Here is a 24654-nt window from a genome sequence, read left to right as displayed (position 1 = left end):
CTGTCCAGGAGAAGTAGTCAGTTTCGGTCTCTTCTAGCTCCCAGCACAGAGCAGCTACCCAGCCGTGCGGCAGGCAGCCGTGCACGTGTTTCTGGGGCAGCCTGCAGACGCCAGGTGGGCAAGAAGCACCCCGTCCTCCAAAGAGCAGGAGTCTAAGCTCTGACCACCGCCGGCTGCTTCTGATCACACAGGTGCAGACACAGAGCCTGGCGGCCGTTGCTGTCGGCCCTCCAGCTCCAGTGACTCCAAGGGCATTGGAAGGGCGAGGGCCCCCTTGTCCCCCTTTTGCTTCTCACTTTTCCCCTTTTGGGAGCCACACAGTAGGGCATTCAAAAAGAGCTGCATACATGGGAAATTAGGAAGGGACCGCGCGTGCCCAAGGAAAGGCTCAGAAAAGACCTGAGAAGACATTCAGTTTACACCTCAGGCTGGTCCTCGGCACAGAGACAGCCCGCAACCATCAAAAGAACGATGACAACCAAACAGCAAACCCCGGGGAAGGGGGAGAATCTGATTTCCAGAGTTACCACGTCATGAGATTCGAATGTCCGGTGGTCAGCCAAAAAATCACAAGGCACAGAAGGAAACAGGAGAGTCTGGCCCACTGAAAGGAAAAAGAGAACTCAACAGAATCTGTCCCTAAAAAAGACCTGAGGTCAGATCTACTAGACAGTCTTTAACACAAATGCCTTGAGACAGTGGGGTAAGATGGTGGAGGAGGAGGATCCCGAGCTCACCTCCTCCCAGGGACACACCAAGGCATCCACCACATAGAAAGCAACTCAACCTGAGAACAACCTGAGGCCAGCGGAACAGGTCTTCCACAGTCAAGGACAGAAAGAAAAAGCCACACCAAGAAGGGTAGGAGGGGCAAAGACTGAGTCAGGAAACACATTCCTGGCACACGACCCACAAGTGGGAGGGATATCACAGGGGCAGAGGTCCTCCCTGAGGACTGAGGTGATCAAGTCCCATGGGCACCCCCGGCACTAGGGACCTGCAACCAGGAAGTAAGCCCCTGTAATGTCTAGCTCTGAAAATCAGCAAGGCTTAACCCTGGGAGCTTTAAAAACCAGTGGGGCCCAGTTCCAGGAGAGCAAGGGCTAGAGGAAATTGAGACTCTGCTCTTAAAGGGTTAGTGTACTGTATCGCTTGGCTCCAGAGGCAGCAGTTTGAAAAGTGCCTGAGATGTATTGACAAATTTTAGGGCATGTGCTGGAGGGGCAGGGATCTGTAGGAGCTTCCTCTGGGAATGGAAGTGCTGATGGGCACTTCTGTTCTTGCCCTCCTTCCGCCTAGCTGGCCAGGCACCACTTCTGGCACTCTCCATCTAACCTGCTAGGACTGCTTCACCTGCCCTGGCAGGCACCCCTCCAGAGCAGCCCCCACCTGCCACACCCAGGGGGTAGCCCCCAACTGGGACTGACACCCCTCCAGAGGGACTCTTGCCCCAAGGAGGGGGGTCAGCTCCACCTACCAGCATGCTCCAGCAGTCATGGCCCAGTCATAACAAGAGGGGGCATGCAGGCCACACAGGGGACAACCTTGAAGCACATGGTTCTGATGACCAGAGGGGACTGTGGCCCCAAAGGACACCTTTTATGTGAGGCTACTACTTTCAAGATCAGAAGATATAGCTGGTGGACTTAATACATAGAAATAAACACAGAATCAGGCAAAACCTCAGAAAAAGACCTAAAGAAATGGAGATAAACAACCTACCTGACAAAGAATACAAAGTAATGGTCATAAAGATACTCACCAGACTTGAAAGAAGAGTGGATGAACTCTGAGAACTTCAATAATGAGATAATTATAATGAAAATCACATCAGAGAAAATGAATAGCAGATTAGAGGATGCAGAATGGATCAGTGGTCTGGAAGACAGACATGGAAAGCACCCATGCTGAACAAGAAAAAGAAAAAAGAATTGAAAGATGAGACTGGTTAAAGGACCTCCGGGACAACATTAAGTGTCTAATATTCACAGCATGGGGTCTTAGAGGGAGAGGAGATAGAGAAAGGGACAGAAAACCTATTTGAAGAAATAGCAACTGAAAAATTCCCTAATCTGAGGAAGGAAAGGGATCCAGGTCCAGGAAACACAGAGAGCCCCAAACAAGATGAACCCAAGGAGGTGCATACCAAGACATATAATAATCAAAATGGCAATGTTAAAGAGAGAATCTTAAAAGCAGTAAGAGAAAAACTACTAGCTACATACAAAGGGAACCCTATTAAGCTATCAGTTGATATTTCAGCAGAAACTCTGCAGGCCAGAAAGGAGTAACATGACATAGTCAAAGTGCTGAAAGGAAAAAACTTACAACAAGAATGCTCTATCCAGCAAGGCTATCATTCAGAACTAAAGGAGAGATAGAGTTTCCCAGACAAACGAAATTCAAGAGTTCATAACCACTAAGCTGGTCTTATAAGAAATGTTAAGGGGACTTCTTTAAGCAGAAAAGAGAAGGCCATAACTAGAAATACAAAAATTATGAAAGGGAAAAATTTCACAGATAAAAGCAAACATATAGTAAAGGTAGTAGATCAATCACTTACAAAACTAGTGTGAATATTAAAAGACAAAGGTAGTAAAATCAATTATATCTATAAAAATTAAGGGATACACAAAAAAGTAAAATATGTCATAAATTGTAGAGAAGTAAAGTATGCTTTCCGAGCGTATTTGAACTTAAGCAACCATCAACTTAATATAGATGTTGTATATATGTTTTATATGAATCTCATGATAACCAAACCAAAAACCTATAAATAGATATGCAAAAAAATAGAAAGGAATCCAAGCATAACACTAAAGAAAGTCATCAAATCACAAGGGAAGAGAGCAAGAGAAGAAGAGAGGAACCGAGAACTACAAAAACCAGAAAACAATGAACAAAATGGCAATAAGTACATAACCTATTGATAATTAAATGCTCCAATCAAAAGACATGGGGTGAATGGATAAATAAACAAGATCCATCTATATGCTGCCTATAAGAGACTCACTTCAGATCTAAAGACACACACAGATAAAAAATGAAGGGATGGAAAAAGATATTCCATGCCAATGGAAGCAAAAAAAGCGATCTGGGGTAGCCATACTTATATTGGACAGACTAGACTTTTAAAACAAAGACTGTAACAAGACAAAGAAGGGCATTATATAATGATAAAAGGATCAATCCAACAAGAGAATATAACAATCATAAATATGCATGCAACCTGAAACAACTAAATACATAAAGCAAATGTTAACATACTTTACAGGGGGAAACTGACAGTAATATAATAATAGTAGGGGACTTTAGCACTCCACTTGTATCAATGGATAGATCTTCCAGACAGTAAATCAATAAGGAAACAGTGGCTGTGAATGACACATTAGACCAGATGGACCTATTAGATATATGCAGAACATTCCATCCCAAAGCAGCAGCATACACATTCTTATCAACCACACATGGTTCATTCTCCAGGATAGGTCACATTAGGTCACAAAACAAGTCTCAATAAATTTAAGAAGATTGAAATCATATCAAGCATCTTTTCTGACCACAATGGTATTACTAGAAATCAAATGCAAGAAAATCTGGAACAAACCACAAACATGTAAAGGTTAAGCAACATGCTACAAACAAAGGGTCAACAAAGAAATCAAAGAGGAAATAAAAAAAGTTCTTGGAGACAAATGAAAATGGAAACAGTAGTTCAAATTCTTTAGGATGCAGCAAAAGCAGTTCTAAGAGGGAAGTTTATAGATATGGGCCTACCTCAAGAAACAAGAAAAGTCTCAAACAGTCTAAACCTACACCTGAAAAAGACTATAAAAAAACAAAGCCCAAAATTAGTACAAGGAAGGAAGTAATAAAGATGGGAGTGAAAATAAATGAAGTAGAGACCAAAAAGACAATAGAAAAGATCAATGAAACTAAGAGCTGGTTCTTTGATAAGATAAACAAAATTGACAAACCTTTAGCCAGACTCATCAAGAAAAAAAGAGAGACTCAAGTAAATAAAATCAGAAATGAGAGAATTTAAAACTGACATCACAGAAATCCAAAAGATTATAAGAGATTGCTATGAAAAATTATATACCAACAAATTGGACAACTAGAAGAATGGATAAATTCCTAGAAACATACAATCTTCTAAGACCGAATCAGGAAGAAATAGAAAATCTGAACAGACTGATTACTAGTAATGAAATTGAATTCGTAATCAAAATCCTGACAAACAAAGTCCAGGGCCAGATGGCACCGGTGAATTCTACTAAGCATTTTATTTATTTTATTTTATTTTATTTTATTTTATTTTATTTTATTTTTTTTTTTAAAGATTTTATTTATTTATTTGAGAGAGAGAGAGAGCGCACAAGAGGGGGGAGCGGGAGAGGGAGAAGCAGACTCCCTGCTGAGCAGGTAGCCCGATGCGGGACTCGATCCCGGGACTCCAGGATCATGACCTGAGCCGAAGGCAGTCGCTTAACCAACTGAGCCACCCAGGCGCCCTATTTTATTTTATTTTAAGATTTTATTTACTTATTTGACAGAGAGAGACACAGCGAGAGAGGGAACACAAGCAGGGGGAGTGGGAGAGGGAGAAGCAGGCTTCCTGCAGAGCAGGGAGCCCGATGCGGAACTTGATCCCAGGACCCCGGGACCATGACCTGAGCCGAAGGCAGACGCTTAACTAACTGAGCCACCCAGGCGCCCAATAAATAAAATCTTAAAAAAAAAAACCCAAAAAACTGAGAGAGTTTGTATCACTAGACTTGCCAGGCAAGAAATGCTCACGGGGGTCCTGCGGGTGAAATGAAAGACAACTAGACAGTAACTAGAAGCCATGTGAGAAATATCCCAGTCAAGGTAAGTACATGGGCTACTACAAACGCTAGTATTATTATAACAATAGTCTGTAGCTGCTCTTTTTGTTTCTACATGATTTAGAGACTAATATATTTAAAGGATAAGCATTGTCTAAAAGCTGGTATTATTGTAACTTTGGTTTGTAACTTCAAATCTTGTCTTCTACATAATGTAAAAGACTAACGCATTTACAAGAATTATCAGTTTATGTTTTTGGTCACACAATATACAAAGATGTAATTTTGTGACACCAAACAACTAAAAGAGATGGGGATAGAACTGTTCTGCTTTGTTACTGAAGTTCTGCTGTTATAAATTAATATTAGAATGTTATATCCATAGGAAGTTAGATATAATTTCCATGGTAACCACCAAGAAAACAGCTACAGAATAGACACAAAAGAAATTAAGAAGGATTTAAACATTTAATTACAAAAAATTTAACTGAAAAGAAGAGAGGAATGCAGGCAATGGGGGACAAAAAAGCTACAGGGCATATAGAAAACAAATAGCACAGGGACAGAGGTAAGGCCCTTCTTATTAGCGGTTACTTTATATGTAATGAATTAAGCTCTGAAATCAAAGAACAGATTGGCAGAATGAATAAAAACACATGAACTAACAATATGCTGTCGACAAGAGACGCACTTTTGACCCAATGACATAAACAGGTAGAAAGTGAACCGATGGAAAAAGAGGTTCCATGAAAACAGTAACCAAAGGAGAGCTGGAATGGCTGTACTAATATCAGATGAAACAGACTCCAAAGAAAAAGTTACACAAGACAAAGGACATGATATATTAATAAAGGGCTCAACAGAGCAAGATATAACAGTTACAAACATTTACACACCTAGTGACAGACCATCAAAATATGTGAAGCAAAACCTGACAGAACTGAAGGCAGAAATAGTTCTACAGTAACAGCTGGAGACTTCAACATTCCTCCATAGTAACGGATACAAACCCAGACAAGAGAGGTAGGCAAATAGAGGACTTAACACAATAAGCCAAGTAGATTTAATAGATAAATACAGAACACTCCACCCAGCAAGAAGAGCATATGTAATTTACTCAAGTGCACATGGGACATTTTCCAAAATGGACCAAATATTGGCCACAAATTAAGCCTCAATAGATGTTAAAAGATAAATATCTTGCATGCAAAGTATATTCTTGGACCACAACATGATGAAGTAGAAATCAATAACATAAAGAGAACTGGAACATTCACCAAAATGTGAAAACTAAACACCACTTTATAACAACCAATGGATCAAAGAAGAAATCACAGGGAAATTAGAAAACACTTAGAGATGAATGAAAACAAAAACATATCATACCAAAACTTATGGAATGCAGCAAAAGCAGCGCTAAAAAGGAATTTTATAGCTATACACGCTTGCATTAAAACCAAGAAAGATTTCAAATCAACAACCTAACTTTACAACTTAAGGAACTAGAAAAATAAGAACAAACGAAATTCAAAGCTACCAGAAGGAAAGGAATAGTAAAGATTAGGGCAGAGATATAAGAAGTACAGAATAGAAAAACAGTAGAGAAAAATCAACGAAACAAAAAGTTGTTTCTTCAAAAAGATCAACAATATTGACAAACCTTTAACTAAATGAACTAAGAAAAAGAGAAGACTCAAATTACTAAAATCAGAAATAAAAGTGGGGACATTACTATCATTTCTACAGAAATAAAATGGATTTTAAGAAAGCACTATGAATAATTGCATGCCAATAAATTGGATAACCTAAATGAAACTGACAAATCTCTGGAAACACAAAACCTACCAAGACTGACTCATGAAGAAATAAAAAATATGACTAGATCTGTAACTAGAAAGGAGATTGAATCAGTGATCAATAATCTCTCAACAAAGAACAGCCCTGGATCTGAGGGCTTCACTGGTGAATTCTGCCAAACATTTAAAGAAGAACTAATACCAGTCCTTCTCAAACTTTTCCAAAAATTCAAAGGCCAGCATTACCCTGATACCAAAGCCAGACAAAGATACCCCAAGGGCAAAAACCGCACAGACCAATATTCCTTATGATCAGTGGTGCAAAAATACTCAACAAAATACTTGCAAACAGAATTTAGCAGTATATTAAAAGGATTATACACCGTGACCAAGTGGGATTTCCCCCCCTGGAATGCAAGGATGGTTCAAAACATGAAAATCAATATGATACACTACATCAGCAAAATGAAGGGAAAAACACATGACAATCTCAATTGATGCAGAAAAAGCATTTTACAAAATACAACACGCATTCATTATAAAAACACTCAAGAAAATAGGGATAGAAGGAAACTACCTCCACATAAAAAGTCTACATATGAAAAATTCATAGCAAACATAATACTCAATGGTGAAAAAAAAAGCTTTTCCTCTAAGAGCAGGAAGAAGACATAGACTCCTGCTTTTATGACTTCTATTCAACATAGTAATGGAATTCCTAGCCAGAGCAATTAGGCAAGAAAAAGAAATAAAACCCATCCAAATTGGAAAGGAAGAAGTAAAATCATCATCTCTGTTTGCAGATATGACCTTACATGTAGAAAATGCTAAAGACTCCATAAAAAAGCTATTAGATCCAATAAATGAGTTCTGCAAAGTAGCAGGATATAAAGCCAACACACAAAAAGCAGTTTTCCATAAATAAGCAATGAATGATCTGAAAAGGAAATTACAAAAATAATTCCATTTAAAATATCATCAAAAAGAATAAAAGACAGGAATTAACTTAACCAAGGAGGTGAAGACTTGTACAATGAGAACTACAAAACACTGCTGAAAGAAATTAAAACATAAATAAATGGAAACACATCCCATGATCATGGACTGGAAGACTTAATATTGTTAAATGTCAAGACTACCGTAAGTGCTCTAGAGATTCAGTGGAATCCTTATCAAAATCCAATGGCTTTTTTTTTGTAGAAACAGTAAAACCCATCCTAAAATTCATACTGAACCTTGAGAAAACCCAAAACAGCCAAGATAATCCTGAAAATGAAGAACAAAACTGGAGGACTTACACTTCCTGATTTTAAAACTAACCACAAATCTCTATTAATCAACACAGCATACCACTGGGGTAAAGGCAGATCCACCAATGGAACAGAATGGAGAGCCCATAAGTAAGCCCTCACAGGTATGGTCAGTAGGAAAAGAAGCGTCTTTTCTACAAACAGTGCTAGGAAAACTGGATATCCACAGGCAGAAAATGAAGGTGGATGCCTACTTAATGCCACACACAAAACTTAACTCAAAATGGATCAAAAACCTAAACCTAAACATAAGACCTGAAACTATAAAACTTAAGAGAAAACACAGGAGAAAAGCTCCAGGACACTGGATTTGGCAGTGATTTCTTGGATGTGACACCAAAGGCAGAGGCAACAAGAGTAAAAAGACAAACTGAACTTCATGAAAATTTTAAAAATTTGGTGCATTAAAAGTGCAATCCACAGAGTAAAAAGGTAACCTGAAAATGGGAGATGTTTGCAAATTGCATGTTTGATCAGGATCTAGATCCAGAATATAGAAAATTCCTAAAACTCAGTAACAGGATCCCAGTTCAGAAATGAGCAGTGTTTGTAATATATACAACATCAGAGAACTGCCGCACACCTAGTATACACACATTGTGCGCAGCTGTATAACCGAACTCATACAACGTTGTACGTCGACTACTTCTCAATAAAAACCACAGTTGTGGTTATGGCGACAACAACAAAAGGCAAAGGATTTGGAAATATATTTCTCCAAACAAGATACACAAATGGCCACAAAACACTCAACAGCACTAATAATTAGGAAAATGTTCATAGCATCATTATTCACAATAGCAAAAGTGGAAGCAACCCCAAATGTGGTTGATCCACACATGGAATATTGCTCAGCCTTTGAAGGGTGTTCTGACGCCTGCGACATCATGCGTGAAACTGGGGGACACTGTGCTCAGGGACACAAGCCCGTCACAAAAAGACAAATACTGCCAGTTCCACGCGGACGAAGTCCTGAGGAGTCCCCGTCACACTCACAGCAGGGGGGTGGCACTGGGCAGGCGGGTTCGTGTTTCGTGGGGACAGAGTTTTAGTTTTTCAGGATGAAAAGAGCAGGTGCATGGTGGTGATGGCGGCACAACCAGAGGGGTGTCTCATTCCACTGAATCCTACGCTCAAAAATGGTGAACATGGTAAATTTTATGGGCATTTTACCACAATAAGAAAACCTGAACAAAATCCATAAAATTCTCCTGGGGGACAGCATTATGTGTCATCCCCTACACTCCAGCCTTGTCCCCTGGTGTCCCCTGGGTGGGCTCAGGGAGGGGACAGCCAGTGACCACAGTATGGATTTTTATAACTTATTACATCTGACCAGGGAAAGATGTATATTAGTATTATGAGCAAAACCATTTGTGCTGGGAATGGGAAGCCCTGGGGCCACTTAAGAGTGAGGTGTGCCCTCGTTGGCTCCAGGAGCACGTTCAGGGGAGTCCAGTGCAGGGACACTCCTACCCGGCCACACTCGTGCCTCCGTGCTCCCACCGTTCCCGCAGAGGGAGTCAACCCCAGCAGGGCTCCAGGCACCAGGAGCTTTCATGGGGGCAGGACGCCCTGCACTTACCCAGTTGAGTTCCTGAAAACGGTCCAGGTATGTTCTGTCTTTCACCTGTAAATCAGAGACTCCATTCCTTTTCTAGGTTAATCAGAAATAAGCACCCATGAATGAAAGTGTTTGCAAGTAGCAGTTCGATGTAACTGAAGATGTGTTTGGTCCTCGGTAGAGGAAGTGAATCACTCATACTTATTTTTGGTTAGTAAGTGACAGGATGGACCTTCTCCATTGAGTCCTTGGCCCTTCTCCTTTGGGTCCTTGGTCCTTGGCCCTTGGTCCTTCTCCACTGGGTCCTTGGTCCTTCTCCATTGGGTCCCTGGCCCTTCCCCAGGTCCTGGGCCCTTGGAGCACAGATGGGGGTACGGCAAAGCACCAATGGCCCAGGACCTGGGGAAGGGCCAGGGACCCAATGGAGAAGGACCAAGGGCCAAGGACCAAGGACCCAAAGGAGAAGGGCCAAGGGCTCGCTTATAATCTCTGTTTCTCCAGTACTTAGCCTGCAAAGCATATCTTCCAGATCCACCAGGGCCTCTCCTCCCCATCTGCGTTATGTGCTCATGAGGCCATCCCAACTCCCTGCCACACCAAGTCCAAAAGACTGCTAACACGTGTTCTCTCTTCCTTGGAGTTGAAACCTGTCAAACTTCAAGGGGCATTCCCCCACGCCCCATGATATTTTCTCTTCTTGTCTAAAGGGCTATATAGCTTATAAAACTTTCATATTTGAGTATTTTTTTGTAGGGTCCATATTGTTCTTCACTAATATTGTGTCTGAGTGTTGGGTTCTGGGCCTTCTTGGACCCTAATACATGACTGGGTGCGAGGGAGCCTTGTTTACCCACCTGACAACAATATAAAGTATAATCCCAGCCAACTTCACATTTTAATAAATGCTTTTTTTTAAAAAGAGTGTTGAATTGCTAACCTCTAGGAAGCTGCCAGAAAACATTATCATTTATCATTTTCACTTATTTCCTGAGTGACAAAGCTACCACTCTGTCGCCATCTGGACTTGTAAACAAATGCCGAGTCTTCTGGTGTGTTTCCCCTCTGAAATGAAGGCAGGCCTGCCAGCAGTGCCCCCCCACAATACCGCCCGGCTCCCCGAGGCCATCTGGTCAGGTTGGCACCGGTCATTAACTACTGTGTTTCTGCTATCCGCTGCATCCACCTCAAATAACATATGTCCGGCAGTCCCAGCCCCATGTCTGGGAAACCGCGCTTCATTCTGCCAACGAGGCAGCAGTCCGGGGGCATCTGTGCGTGGCAGACGCTGCTGACCCGACCCACTCCACAGCCTGGGGGGCACCGGGAGGACTCCTCATCTTGGTGGGAAGTTCTGGAATTAGGTTGTTTGGAGATGGGCAGGAGGCTGGCGGGAAGGCCAGGGGGCTGTGTTGTCTCAGCACGGGTGAATCATTAGCATTCCTAGGGTTCTCAGTCAATGGGAGACTTTCCAGTTCCTTAGAGCTGTTCTTTCTAGCAATTCATGTACAGAAATGCCAACTATTTTTTATATTTACCTGACCGCAAGTCAGAAAGTTACTTTAACAAAAGCCAGCTTGTACTTCCAAATAATACACTACAATTTTTTTGTTCAAAACACTATTCCATGCAAAAAGCATATCAGCATGAAGTTGGCAGTTTCTGAGTTCCTTAATCATCCTTTTTTGTACACAGTTTTGGTTTTGACACTTTTCCTTGAACAACATGTTGTACATTGTAGTGTTTCAACACAAGGTTGTTAACCTGTTTTCAGTGATGAAGTATTCTAACCCTACCAGATAAATGTTTAAACTGAACGTTGGTATTAATTATCCAATTACACGCACACACTTACACATACTCCCCCTCCATTTGAATCTAAAGACCAGCAAGTTTCCACCGTAAGCAATTAATTACAACCTCCCTGTTCAGGGCGTGGCGCTGGACCCGCCCCTTCCATCATGAGATGTCCTTAGTTGCGGGATAAGAAAACACAACTGCTCGGTGCCAGTTTAGTATTTAAAAACAAAACAATGTTTTCAATTTTCTGTTAAATGTCCTCAGTAGAGATTATCATAGGAGTGGGGAAGACTCCTGCCCACTTCAGCCTGTTCCTGCTTCTTACAGCCACCAAGCGCGTGCCGATTTACAAAATGCGTCTCTGTCCTCAGTGACCTTGGGGGCGGCAGGGCTGTGCACAAGGGCTGGGAATGTGGGCGCGAGGCTTCAAAACCCAGAGCCAGCGGGCCCTGGCCATGCTCTGGCCAGACTGACCCTCCTCATCACATATCCCGAGGGGCTGACGGGGGGTTCTTTCCCCACACCACGGTGGCCTCCTTTCTTTAGGGACCCTACAGCCCCAGGGCTCCTAACCTCTGACCTTTATCATGCTGGCAAGACCCAACGTCCAACACTGACCCTCAACCCTGTTTGTCCAGCTATTCTGATTTATTTAACAGCACCTCCGAGAAAGTTTTAGCAAATTTAAAGGTGACCCAAAGTGTCAACACACTGGAGGCTCATTACTTTTTGGTAGAAACTGGTCAGTAGAAACAAAGGAAGCAAATGGCTACCCCTGGGGGCAAGGAGCAGAAGACACTCCTGTTGTAGGTTCTCTGCTACGGTTCCCCTCCCAGGAGCACCTCGTCCACTGGGAAACACATATGTGGGCAGCAAGCACAGGTCCAGAGACCTGAGAAGTGCTCCTCAGGGGGTGGGACGGGGTCCCGAGAGGGGCCCCCACGATGGGCAGTGGCTACCTGCACACCTAGCCCAGCGTGAGCCCCTCTCTAGGAGGGAGGCATCTCAGATCCCTGAAACATATGTGTGTTGGTCGGGGCCCTCCAGAGGAACAGACTGATAGGATGCGTGTGTGTTGGGGGGAGGTTATGGATCCCTACAGAGAGAGGTTTATCATGCACTGGCTCACCCAGAACTCTGCATCAGTGAGCTGGGGACCAAGCGGAGCCAATGGTGGACCAAGCCCCAAAGCCCAAGAAGTAGGGCACTGACATTCCAGCAAAAAGGGAATCGGCCCTTCCTCCACCTTCCTGTTCCATTCAGGTCCCCGATGGATCGGGGATTGGATGAGGCCCATCCACACGGGAGAGGGTGGTTTGCTTGACTCAGTCTTCCAGAAACACCCTGGTAGACACACCCAGAAAAATGTTTTGCCAGTTGCCTGTATCTGAGGCCATCACAAGGCTCCGAGGGCTTAGGGGCTCCTGCCTTCTTTCTCAGGGTGTGGCTGATCTGGGACTTGTGGCTGGAGGTGAGGAGTACCAGAATGTGGCCCAGGATGAGTGTGTTCAGGGCATTTTTGAGGACCTGCTTTGTAAATGGACTGATGATCCTGGGCCTCATGCAAGTCTGACCACAGGGTCTGGGATTCGGCCCTCGGGGTGGCTGATGCCCTTGGTTCACTGGCTGATTCTGAACAAGGGAGCTGATGAGGTAAGGAATACCTCCACCACAGGCAACGATTGTTAAAACTGAGAGCTGATGAGCCTCTGGGCATTGGTCAGTGAGTGTTCAAAGGGCCTCTGGAGAAGAGAGAGAGTGAGCATGGGATTCTTAAGGAGGTGGGCCGACGGTCACAGCTTCTCCTGAACCACCTTTCCCAGCACCCAAAGGACAAACCATGTGTCCGCTTTCCAGTGAGCCGCGGCAAAGGCGTGAAAGCACGCACTCCCTCTGTGTCCAGGGCAGGAGGCGCCAGGAAGGAAGCGTCCAGCTCTGTGCAGTTTCCCCAAAAACCATCGCGTGTGCACTTCATTAGTCAAAAATTCCCAACTATCTTAAAAACAAAATTTGTTACAAAGAATATCCCACTCCTAAAATTCCAACGTTGGTTCCTAAATTACCTTTTACAAGAGCAGAATTGTCACAGCTTCTATCAAGCACTATGTTAAATCTCATGTTTTCTACAAAGCGGACAACTAAGGGAGGTCCGCAGATTCAGGCAAATGTCGACACGCCCTTCCCCCCATCCTATTACACATTTTCAGTCAAATTATAGTTTTTTTCTCTACCTCTATTTCCGCAGATCTCCAGTGGGAGGAGAAAGATTGTCGGCCCTGCTTTTCCCCAAGCAAGCCAGAGCATGAAGGTGGGTGCAGGTGCTTGCTTTCCCTCCTTCCTGTCTCTCTCCCTCTGCCCAGGTCCAGTTCAACAGGCTCTGTCACGAGGATGGCACCAAATACCTTGCAAGAGGCAGGTTTCTGCCGCTTCCCAGCCCCCCTCGTAGGTGAGGAGGCCAGCTCAGAGTCAGGAGCTGTTTTAACCCACGTCAAACACATACATCACACATGGGGACTCCTTTGTGAGAAAATGCTTCTCAGATTCATCTTTAGTTTGAAAATGTATGATGTCACAGCTTTTTAGGGACAGGTGCAAATGAGGGCAGGCTGACAGGCCTTGCTCCTTCTACCAGGGACCGACTCCTGGAAGGCACACCAAGCAAGTGAGCCCACCGGCCTCGGCCAGGAAAGCCGAGCACAATCACAGGCACGTGCTGCTGCCGTGACCAGGATGCAAGCGGCAGCCGCTGGGCTAACGCGGGCCTCAGGGAAGTTCACTCTCTGCATCTAGGTGGCGAAGAGCCATATAGCTGCCTAAGAATGCTGATGAAAGAATTAGAGACGTTCTCATTTTAACTGGCAGATGAGCAGATTATTTCTCTTTGCTGCTGCTGTTACAGGAAGACTGTGACAAAAACCACGGCTGGGTCAGCAGCCCCACCGGCTCACCCCTCTGTTGGAACAGGTGGAAAGGCAGCAGCACACCGTGGCTGTCCCCCACTTCTGCTGACCCCTGGGAGCTCACCAGGAGCACGCAGGTGGGGTAGGGCTGTTCCTTTTCCGGAGCAGCTGCAGAGGAGGCATCCCTAGACCAGCAGGGTAGAGAGGGGAGTCCTTTTCCGTTCAACTGAAATGTGTTCTGAAGCGGCACTGGGTTAGGGACCCTCACAGGGGAGGAGGGAGATGTGTGCCGGGAAATGCGGGGCAGGGGCACCCCTGGTGGGTGCAATCACCTAGAGCAATGAGACCATGAACAGAAAGGTCGAGGAATTGCAGAATGGTGCAGCCAAACCACAGTGGAAGACAGTTTGCCGGTTTCTGGCAAACTAAACATACTCTCACCATATGATCCAGCAAATGCACTCTCTGGTTTTACCCAAAGAAACTGAGAACTCACGTCCACACAGAAACTTGCACAAGGATGTTTATAGCAGCTTCATTCCTAATTGCCAAAACCCGGAAGCAACCGCAGACGTCCTTCGGAAGGTGACGGATTCATACACCGTGGTGCATCCAGACAATGGGATACTGCTCAGCACTAAACAGAAATGAGCTACAAGCCATGGAAAAGACACAGAGGAAACTTGAGTGCGATTCACTAAGTGCAAGAAGCCAGTCTGAAAGGCTACGTCCTGTAAGACTCCAGCTTAAGACGTTCTGGAAAAGGCAGAACCATTGAGACAGTGCAGACCCGTGGTGGCCGGGAGCTGGGGGGGGAGGAGGGATGCGCAGGCCGAGCACGGGGTATTTCCAGGGCGGTGAGTCTCCTGTGGGTAGTGTCACGCCGGATACGTGACATCGTGCGTCTGGGAAAGCCCACAGAATAACCCAATACCGATAGTGAACCCTAATGTGAATGATGAACTTTAGTTAATGATGATGTATCAATATTGGCTCATCGAGTCTAACAAATGAACACATTAACATGAGATGTTATAGTAGAAAAGCAGCGTGTGGGGAGGAGAAGGGGTAAATGGGAACCTGCTGTGATTTCTGCTCAATTTTTCTATAAACCTAAAACTGGTTTGAAAAAAAGTCTATCGAATTTTAAAATACCTGAAAACATAAAAGGCTAACCATCATGAAATGGTTCAAACACAAAACAAACCATTCCCTTACTGCAACTGTTTTCTTTAAAAGTAAACGAGGCATTCATGGTCACATGCTGTAGAGCGGCGGGAGGAACCACGTGAAGGTCTCCACATGCACCTGCACGTCACCCTCGCACACCAGCCTGGACCGGTGAGCACCCCAACACAAGAGCCAAGAAGGAGCAGGGTCATGTGGGGGTTCTCAGCCGGGCCAGGACCCTGGGGACCTATCAGGGGGCCCGGGGATGGTCACTCACACAGCAGCACCTGCCCCTCCGTGCCCACAGCTGCTCAGGACTGTGCCCAGGACAGACGAAGCCTCCGCCTCCCAGAGCCCACAGCCCGGCATCGGAGACAGGACAACCAGCAGTCAACAGCAATTTTCAACAATGCTCTAGGAAGAAACCAGGGGTGGGAGAGGGTCCAGAGTTTCCACACGCAGCCCTTGTACGATGGGGACAGTCCGCAGGCTCGGCAGCACCGAGAGACCGAAAACACTTCAATGCTTCAGGAAACGGGCAAACGTAAAGGCCTAGCTTCCTTTTTCAGTAACGCGCAGCAGTCCTCCAGGATACGGGAGGGGAGGGTCAGACAGACAGAAACTTTGTGGGGGTCCAGAAGTCACCATACACTTTCTCTTGTCCCTCGATGGAGCCACCTAAATCTTGTCCTTTCGGAGCCAGTCCGGACCCAAGAGGCCACCGAGGTCCCCTGCCCTTCAGCATATCTGCAGCTCTGCGAGCCCGGAGACAGACCCAAGGGATAAAGCACAAGACGCAGTTTGCCGGCGTGAAGCAGAGGCAAGACTCTCTTCTCTTCCCGTGCCCACAGTTTCCCTGACTTGGGAAGGACGCCTGCTGGAAGACTCTGGCGAGCCCATCACTACCCTGCGCCCAGCCCCTCCCCCATCAAGGGGAGAAGCTTACAACACAGTCCTGGCCGCCGGCCCTCCCGTGTGGCTCAGTCCCTGGTGCCCTGAAAAGTTCCCAGCTGCTCCCTGCCACTCCTAGTTTCTCTCTGCCCAGCACTCGGGATTCACCACACGCGGGCTTAGGACGGCTGCAGGGTGATGCCCAAGGAAAGCACCTTGCTTCCCTCACCCATCACACTAAGCAGCTACTTTGGGGCCCAGGAAGGAGCTGCCTTGAGCTCCCCCACCGAGGGCAGGGACACTGTCTGCCCTTGGCCCTTGGCCCTCAATAAATCCTTCAGCAATCACAGAACCTGGAGACCCTTCCCCTCCAGCAGCACTCATAAAGCACCTCTGGGCATGCTGAAATATTTATTTCATAATTGGCAAAGACAGGAGCTAACTGGAAAGTCAAAGTTCGAACTTTACAAAACAGAGTAACTGCTTGTTGAATTAACGTAAACCAACTTGTGAGCTTAGAACTATAAACGGTTTGCCATTTGCCTCCTGGCCACCCATTCAGGCAGCACACAGTGATTTTAGAGTCTGCGGAGGGCACACTGGCTGAGAGCCACCTGCTCTCAGGAACCTGTGGTCCCACACATGGTTTCTGCACCTGCGACGAGCAGGAGCCAACTCCAGGGTGAGAAGTGCCTGCAGGCATGGACAGGGCACGGCGGCACAGGGTGACCACGTGGGCTCCGTAGACCCTGCAGACAGGGACAGCCTCCGGGGGGAGCAGACCGGGAGGGCAGAGAGGCCTGGGGTCCAGCCAGGCAGCTTCTTAACTTCAGCGTCCTGCCCGCCCTCCACCCCCTCTGGGACTTTAGGGCCTGTCTCCCTGCCTCCCAGCTCCAGACGATGGTGGGCAGCAGCGGCCACGGTCCCTGGGGCTCTCCTGCCCCTTGTGCCCGCTCCCAGGGAGGACACACACATGCCTCCCATCTGTTGTGGGGTCTGGGCAGCGGGCAGGGGCTGAAAGGCTGTCGGGCAAAAGTGAATGTTATCAGTCTTGCTGTGTATCCGGCAAAAATAAAGCCAAGCTCCACCTAACCAGCATGTGTCCTGCTCAGCTTCGGCTATTCTGTGTGTCTCTAGAAACCAGGAACACCCACAGTCTAGATCAAGAAATAACAGAAAAGGAGCTGGGCTCCCCTGCACTTGAGGACAAAGAGCTTGGTGCCCATGGAAGGCGTGTCAGCCATTCCTACTCACACAAGAGGGACGCGTGGCCCAGAAGAGCCCAGCCTGGCAGGACGGCACAGCGGCCGGAAGCAGGGCCCGGGCATCGGCACCAAGGAAGGCCTCCGTGCGGCCGCATGCCCCTGGCAGCGCTGGGCCTGGATGGCCTGAGAGCTGGCTAATACGGCAGGTGATCTGAGGCGGGGATCCCACGCCCGTCCACGCTCCGCACCCCCAAAGCTGACCCAGGGCTGCTGCCGTGCGAACCACCGGCCCGCCACAGCCACCCCCTCGCGTGGAAGGACACCTCGTGGGAGCAGCCAGCCGGTCACACCCTGCTGGCTCCAGCCCCTTGCGGAATGTGACGCCGTCCTTGTCAAGAAGGGCACCTGTTTTCCCCACGGCTGCTCTTCTCTCCTGATTTCGGAAACAATACATGCTCACGGCTATATTTCTAAGCTGTGTATATACATGACATAACAAAATCATCTGCCCCCACAATTTGGGATGATTTTTCTGACCTTTGGCTGTTTCCCTTTTGTGTGTGTATGGGGAGGGGCTCACACCATGTGTCTGGTGTGATGCTTTTCTCATTAATGCCATGGTTTAGAAACACGTGCTCAGTAAATATGTGCTTTGAGATGCTTTTCAAGATGACATAAGATTCAACATATGAATTTTTTTTTAATATCATTTTTTTAAAGATTTTATTTATTTGAGAGAGAGAGAATGAGAGACAGATAGCAAGAGAGGGGAGAGGGTCAGAGGGAGAAGCAGACCCCCCTGCTGAGCAGGGAGCCCGATGTGGGACTCGATCCCAGGACTCCAGGATCATGACCTGAGCAGAAGGCAGTCGCTTAACCAACTGAGCCACCCAGGCGCCCTGAACATATGAATTTGCTTGAATTTATTTAAGCCATCCCTTGCAGTTGGACGTTTGATTTTACTTTTTAGTCTTACAAACATCAGGGAGGTAGGGGGCTGTGCACATCTCTCTTCCTTAAGGAAGATTCCCAGAACTGGACCGGCCAGGTCGGACGGTGAGCACATCAGAGGGCGTGTGCTGTCAGGGGCCTGAAAGCGTGCCCGGCACACCCCCCCTCACCCAGGGTCTCACAGGGAAACACAGACACAGAAAGGTGGGAAAACACCACCTCGGGTAGCTTTCATCTGCAATTACGGTAGTGGCCTTGTGCACATGCTTGCACACTCTACAAAGCAGCAACTGGGCCTCGGGCAGCAGCAGGACGGACACTGTGGGCATGCACGGGCTGGCCAGGGTGAGGGCTGGGGTGGGATCCATGGGGCGCTCCATCCACACGCTCAGACAGATGCAGGAACCAAGGCTTTTCCTACGCAACCTGAGCCTCCTGCTGCTGCTGGCTCGGTGTCTCACCCCACGAGCTCTCTTTCCCTCCCTCGACTTGAAGAGAAGAGCCCACTCATCAGCCAGATTTGATGTCAGGATCACAAGACGAGCCACTAACCCTAACCCAACCCCACTTCAGTCACCCAGGAGAGTCACCTGGGGGCAAGCCCTACAGGAAGCGTGCAAGCAAAGGGATGCTGGCTTCAGGATAAAAGCATTCTAGAAATAAAATGAAAGGAGGGAGGGGGCAGAGGCCAGGAGGAGGAGGGGGAAGGAGGTGGAGGGAGGGGGAGGGAGGAGGATGGGGGAGGGGAAGGATGGGAAGGGAGGATGGGGAGGGACAGGAGGGGGATGGGGAGGGAAGAGGGGGAGGAGGGATGGGGAGGGGAAGGATGGGAAGGGACAGGAGAGGGATGGGGAGGAGGGGGAGGGAAGAGGAGGAGGAGGGATGGGGAGGGGAAGGATGAGAAGGGGGGATGAGGAGGGACAGGAGGGGGATGGGGAGGAGGGGGAGGGAAGGGGGATGGGGAAGAACAGGAGGAGGAGGAGGGGGAGGGAAGAGAGGGAGGGAAGAGAGGGAGGGAAGGGGAGGGGAAGGATGGGAAAGGGGCATGGGGAGGGAGGAGGGGGAGGACGGAGGGAAGAGGGGGAGGAAGAGGGGGAGGAGGGATGGGGAGGGGAAGGATGGGAAGGGGGATGGGGAGGGACAGAAGGGGGATGGGGAGGAGGGGGAGGGAAGAGGGGATGGGGAAGGACTGGAGGAGGAGGGGAGGAGGGGGGGAGGGGAGGGGGAGGAGGCTAGAGGGGAGGGAGGGGACAGGAGGGGAGAGGACAACAGATTTTTCACTCTGGGTGGTGACAGGACACACACCACACAGGGATGACTTTAACCAGGCAGTAGCATGGCCATGTGAAAATACCTCTTCCAGTCTCAGCTTGTCCAAGGGTAGCTAAGACCAAATAGCTCCCCTTTCCATAATTAAACAAACATGCAGACACATACAAAAAACACTCTGGAAGAACTGTGCCACTGGATCAAAAAACAAGTCAGAACAAGATTTTATTTATTCTTAAAGATACCGGAAATGTCAACGTTTTTAACACCTGCCACCTAAGTTGCAAAACAAAATGTGCCACACATTACAAAGGAATCCACAACCCCCAGCAGTGTTCTCTCCCCCCAGACTTTGTCTTGAGGATGTTGGGGAGGGCCTGTCTTGGACTCAGTTCCCCCTGCCTCAACCCACACTGCACTCCAGGGAACTGCCCTGTGGAAGGAACTCAGGGGGCTCCTGGGGTTAGTCCCTTGGCCCCCCGGGGCGCAGGGCCCACAGCCAGAGCCCCTGCCCCTGCCCACCAGCGGTCTCCTCTCCTGCAGCCCCCGCCGGGCTGCCAGAAGGTGCTGGGTCCATGCATTCCACCAAGTGGCTACTGTGCTCCAACATCTGTCCTGGCCTTGCGGTTGCTTTTATCAGGGCTGGTCCCACGTTTAAAGTCAGTTTAATAAGCATTTTTACAAAATGACTCAAAGTGAATGCAGAGTAAGATGAAGGGCAGCAGGTCCATCCTGGATTCTGGTATCAAGCAGCTCAGAGGATGGAGGAGACGTGGGGCTCTGGCAGCTGAAAACTGCACGGTAGGCTGGTCACAGGTCAGCCCGTCTTCCTCCTGAGCCCCTGCCTCCTCCTTGCTGGGAGCTCCCTGCACACCTCTCAGCCCACTCCTCACTCAAGGGATGGGGTGAGGCCGGAGTCACGTGCCTCAGGCCAATCGGGGTCCTTGTAGTTGTGGTCCCAGGACCCCCTTCCAGAGCAACTGAGGTCATCACTGAAGGCAAATATGCATTTCAGTCCTTTATAGGAAGGGGCCTGGTCTGCACAGCTTTGGGGCATGCATCACATGACAGACACAGAGGGTCCCCATCTCACAACACCTGCTGCCCTCGGCCGCACAGCCACACAACTCTGCATGGACACGCAGCACGCGTCAAAGCTCGTCGGCTAATTATCCCGTCAGGGAAGGAGCTGGTAGTTCTGGGTCACCAAGGACCAGCTGTGGGCTGAGGGGGGCGGGTCCACGTGGAGGACAGGGCAGACGCCGGTGCTGGCACCAGGAGGCTCGGAAGGAGAGTGCCCAGAGGCAGGGGCCTGAGGTCACCCACAGAGCTCCCTGGAGGTGGGGTCCCTTCTTGGTGAGCTACCGTGTCCCATTGCGGGGAGGGTGCCTGGGTCCCTAAACTTGCCTTTTGGGGCTTTTACTTCTCCAGTTATAAGATCTGATTTTAACAGCACAGAGGATCTTCTAAACTTGTTTTCTGTTTGCAGTCACTCTGTTTTTCTCCTTCCTTCCTTCCTCCCTCCCTCCCTCTCCCCCTTGGGTCTTCTTCCCGCAGCCCCCGCTGAACTGCCTATCATGCCTCCCTAGCACCTTCCAGATAGGCTCTCGGTGGTCCTGTCCGCACATCTCACTCAGAGGCTGGTTCTGGGTTGACAAAGGTGCACAGGGTGGTCAGCAGAGCGTTGTCCTGAGCAATCCCCTATTCCTGTGGCAGGGCCCACTCCTCAGCCTGGGAGGAGGCGGCACTGGACAGGCAGAGCATCTCTGTCCCCAGCCCGGGCAGTGAAGGGATCATGACCCGAGCCGAAGGCAGACGCTTAACCCACTGAGCCACCCAGGCGCCCACTTTCTCCCCCTTTTGCTGGTGGGTGTCTGCCAGGGCCGGGCCACCTTTCCAGGCACGTCCAGTTCTTGTTGGTCTGGTCTGCCTCTTCTACTCTCCTCCGTGATAGACTTTTCCAGCATCCTAGAGCAATGTATTTCCTGGCACACATCACATTCATGTGAATTTGGAGAAACTGGCAGCTGAGCTCAGTGGGACTTAATTCCTTAAATTAGGACTTGGCACACTGGATAGCTGGTTGGTTCATTTTTACATCATGCTGGGGTTCCAGAAAACTTCTATAAATGCCTGGTATCTGGGGTTGGACCTCCTCTCTGGGGCAGACAGAAAGAGCTTGTAAGACCAGACCCCAAGCAAGGACAGTATTCATGTTTCTGTTTGTTTGAACAAGGGCCCTAGCCGCTTTGCTTAGAAATGACCTGGGGGGCAAAGAGGGACTTGGATTAGGTGATGGTTTCCTATATATGACACCGAAAACGACAAAAGAAAAAAACAGATAAAATGGGTTTCATCAGAATTTGAAACTTTTGTGTCAAAAGATACTATCAAGAAAATGAAAACAATCAGCAGAATAGAGGAAGATATTTTCAAGTCATATATAAGAGACTTATATCTAGAATACATAAAGAACACTCACACCAGTATAAAAAGGCAGTCCAAATGAAAATGGGCAAAGGATCTGGATAGACATTTCTCCAAAGAAGACATACAAATGGCCCATAAGCACAGGAAGAGGTGAAAGACCAATGAAAGCAGATGTGAAGAAATCCTGAGATGGTGCAGCCATCGTGGGGAACAGGTCGGGTCCTTCAGACGTTAAACACAGAGCTGCCGTCTGACCCAGTGACTCCACTTCCAGGGATACACCCGAGACATGAACTCACATGCATGCAGAGACTCGCACGCCGATGTCCAAGCAGCACTATTCACAGTCGCCAAGAAGTGGGCACAACCCAATCCGCCAGTGACGCGTGGATAAACAAAGTGTGGCCTGTCCACACAGCTGGCTCTGTCACTCGGCCAGTGAGACCCCGCCACCCACTACAGTGCAGATGAACTGTGGGGACATCACGCCGAGTGAGGAGCCAGACACAAAAGGCCACGTGTTGTGCGAGTCCACTTACGTGGAAAATTCAGAACTGGCAAAGCTAGAGACACAAAGTAGTATTTGCGCAAGGGTGGAGGGAGGAGGGCATTGTAACATGTGGGTTTCTTCTGGGGATGATGGAAAGGATTTGGAATTAGATCATTGTGATGGTCCCACAACATTGTTAATATATTAAAAACCACTGGGGTGCCTGGGCAGCTCAGTTGGTTGGACGTCTAACTCTTCATTTTGGCTCAGGTCATTACCTTGGGGTCCTGGGATCAGGTGCTGTGATGGGCTATGTGCTCAGGGGGAGTCTGCTTGAGATTCTCTCTCTCCCTCTGCCCCTCCCCGCCCCCTCTAAAAATGAATTTATTTATATAATATATATGTATACATATATATACTAAAAACCATTGAACCGTACACTTTAAAATAGTGTAAATGGTGAATTTTATGTTACATGAAATTTATCTCAATAAAATAAAGCTTTAAGGCAGATGCACAGGGAATGCACACAGGCTAGTGATGTAAGGAGCTGGGCAGATGCCTGGGTCCTGGACCACTCCGTGTTCTGTGCTGACCTCCCACCCTGGGGCGGGGAGGGGGGACTGGTGTCATCTGCCACAGGGGTCTTCTTGGGGAGGGTGGAAACACGTGCTGACTAGGGGGGGAACTGGGAGGAGGGGTGCCCTGGAGCAGATGGGGCAGGGGGCGCGGTGTGATCTTCCCAAGGGGATCCCAGTTGTGAGGAGATATGGTGAAATGCTGACAGTGGTAACCTCAGGGGGTTGCAGCTTTTTAGATTTTTTAATTTATTTTTGCTTCCATTTTTTTCCATAGTAAATATGGATCATTTGAGTTGATTTTTAATAGAGGGAAATAATAGAGAATCAGAACCAGAACAAGATGCTTCTTAAATGCTCTCAGTGAAAGTTTAAACTCTATTCTGCTGCTTCCTTCCCTGTGTCTCCTTGCCCTGGGCTTGGGGGGCGGGGGGAACATTCCAGAAACGAGACCCTAAAGTAAGTCAAGAATGTCATGCCCTAGGCTTCCTTTCTTCCTGTCGTAGTAGAAATAAAATGTTCTTTAAAAGTACAGAAAACACTACCTGGGTGAAAACTAGTATTTTGTGGGTTTTGTTTTTGTCAAAAGGAAAGCTTGTTGTCAGCTCCCAGCCTCCCTGAAATCTCACATGAGGAGAGTTTATTTTGAAAGAATATGTTTTAAAGCGAGTGGGAAGGAGGCCTCCAGGACTGGCGATCTCAGTGGTGGGTTTGGACTTTGTGACAATGGGGTCAGAGCTGCCCTTCCCCCCAGCACACCTGAGTCCCGCCTGTCGTCAGGTACCTTCGGCTCTCCGGCTCTCCGGGCAGACAGGTTTGTCTCAGCCCACCTACTGGGGCATTCCCTACTGAGTACCACTTGGCATCCTTCCACCTGGCCACCCACTAGGCACAGAGAGGACCCAGGGCTCCCGTCCATTGTAAGATGGGTCACCAGTACGTTAGAACTGCTAATAATAAAGAACTAAAGATTTTAATGATATAGTTTACAGAGAAGGGTGGATCCACAGATACGATTATAACCACTCACTTGCTCTCAGCCAGCTCCTAGGGAGGGGATCACAGCTGCCCCGAGGCTGCTGGCCCTCTCACTGCCCAGGCTGGGGGCAGAGATGCTCTGCCTGTCCAGTGCCGCCCCCTCCCAGGCTGAAGAGTGGGCCCTGCCGCAGGAAAAGGGGATTGCTCAGGACAACGCCCTGCTGACCACCCTGTGCACTTGTTAATGCCTACCCTGATCACAGTCCGTACCCCTGCCCCCTCTGATCACAGTCTGTACCCCTGCCCCCTCTGATCACAGTCTGTACCCCTGCCCCCCCCGATCACAGTCCGTACCCCTGCCCCCCCGATCACAGTCTGTACCCCTGCCCCCTCTGATCACAGTCTGTACCCCTGCCCCCCCCGATCACAGTCTGTACCCCTGTCCCCTCTGATCACAGTCCGTACCCCTGCCCCCTCTGATCACAGTCTGTACCCC

At 48.1% G+C, this 24654-nt stretch overlaps 1 protein-coding gene across 1 annotated transcript in view; it reads right to left on the bottom strand.

The window, feature by feature from the left end:
* The window catches only part of PARD6G (par-6 family cell polarity regulator gamma), a 90952-nt gene that overhangs the window by 3149 nt on the left and 63149 nt on the right, over nt 1–24654 (bottom strand). The gene's annotated exons all lie outside the window — the stretch shown is intronic.

Source organism: Phoca vitulina, unplaced genomic scaffold, assembly GCF_004348235.1.
Source record: "Phoca vitulina isolate PV1807 unplaced genomic scaffold, GSC_HSeal_1.0 scaffold27, whole genome shotgun sequence".
NCBI classification, from domain to species: Eukaryota; Metazoa; Chordata; class Mammalia; order Carnivora; family Phocidae; genus Phoca; species Phoca vitulina.
This window is presented reverse-complemented; position numbering and strand designations above follow the sequence as displayed.